Raw genomic sequence first — 1,465 nt, 5'->3', positions numbered from 1 at the left:
AAAAAAGAAATAAAACAACACACAAGTTTAGAAAGTTTGAAATATGACAGATATCTAATAAGTAAAACAGAGCTGGGTATGGTGGCTCACATCTGTAATTCCAGCACTTTGGGAGGCAGAAACAGGAGGATCACTTAAAGCCTAGAGTCTGAGACCAGCCTGAGTAACAGAATCAGGCCTTGTCTTTAAAACAAACAAGTAAATAAATAAATGAAGCAGCACTGCTCAGTTACTATTAATAGCAGTAACACTACTACCTCATGAGTAATTTTTAGAAAAACAATATCCAAAATAATTTTCCATGCAGGTGCAATTTTTAAATTACTTAAGGACTGATGAATAAATATTGTGAAAATTACTAGAGTCATGTTAGTTTAGGCTTTTTTCACTGTGGATAACATTGAAAAGTGAGAGTTAATGAAACTACCTCAATTTAATAAAACCGTCAAACAGAAAGAGAGTCAACTGAAGGACAAGAAGGAAATACTACTTACACAGTCAAATTAAGAAAAAAAAATTAAAGTTTATTATGCCTTAGTTCTCTACGTAGATTCATAGGAAAAACTTTATTATGCCGAAGAACTATGTGAGAAACATAAAATTCTCTTTTCAGTAATGCCCATGCCAGACTTTTGTGGCTTGCTTTTATGGCATTCTCAAATAGGTTAATAAAAAGCTATTTACAGATTTTGCTATCTTTCTGAAATTTTGCTTCATATTCTCCTCCATGTTATAAAGACCTCCTCACCTTTCAGGCAAATCATTCTGAGTGGTGAATCCATCTTAAGCACACTAGCTATAAGAAAAGACCCATGGTAGTTTCTGTCTTTGTACTAGAACTACAGCTATCATATTCAGGACAATTGCTGATCCATCCAGACAAATGAGTCCAAGTCTAGGTTGAAAAGAATTTGCTACCGCCCTTTTGTTTTCTTTTCAGACAGAGTTGCTCTGTCGTCCACATTGGAGTGCAGTGGTGCAATCTGGCTCACTGCAATATCCACCTCTCAGGTTGAAGAGATTCTCATGCCTCAGCCTCCCAAGTAGCTGGGATTACAGGCACGTGCCACCATGCCCAGCTAATTTCTGTATTTTTAGTGGAGATGGGGTTTCACCATGTTGCCAGGTTGGTCGATCTGCCCACTTTGGCCTCCCAAAATGCTGAGATTATAGGTGTGAGCCAACACAACCAGCCACTACCTTATTTTTTTTTTAAACAAATACTATGTTTTCTTATAGAAAACTAAAGATGTTTCCAGAAAACTAATAATTTACACATCATTTTTAGCTCTCACATGTTAAAGCAATAGATGAAAACTTGACTGGGTGCAGTGGCTTAGTTCCTATAATCCTACCACTTTGGGAAGCCAAGGCAGGAGGACCGCTTGAGGCCAGGAGTTCAAAACCAGCCTAGTCAACATAGCAAGACCCTATCCCTACAAAAGAAAAATTTAAAAATTAGCTG

Source organism: Cebus imitator, unplaced genomic scaffold, assembly GCF_001604975.1.
Source record: "Cebus imitator isolate Cc_AM_T3 unplaced genomic scaffold, Cebus_imitator-1.0 Scaffold15, whole genome shotgun sequence".
Lineage (NCBI taxonomy): Eukaryota > Metazoa > Chordata > Mammalia > Primates > Cebidae > Cebus > Cebus imitator.
Note: the sequence above shows the minus strand (reverse complement) of the source record.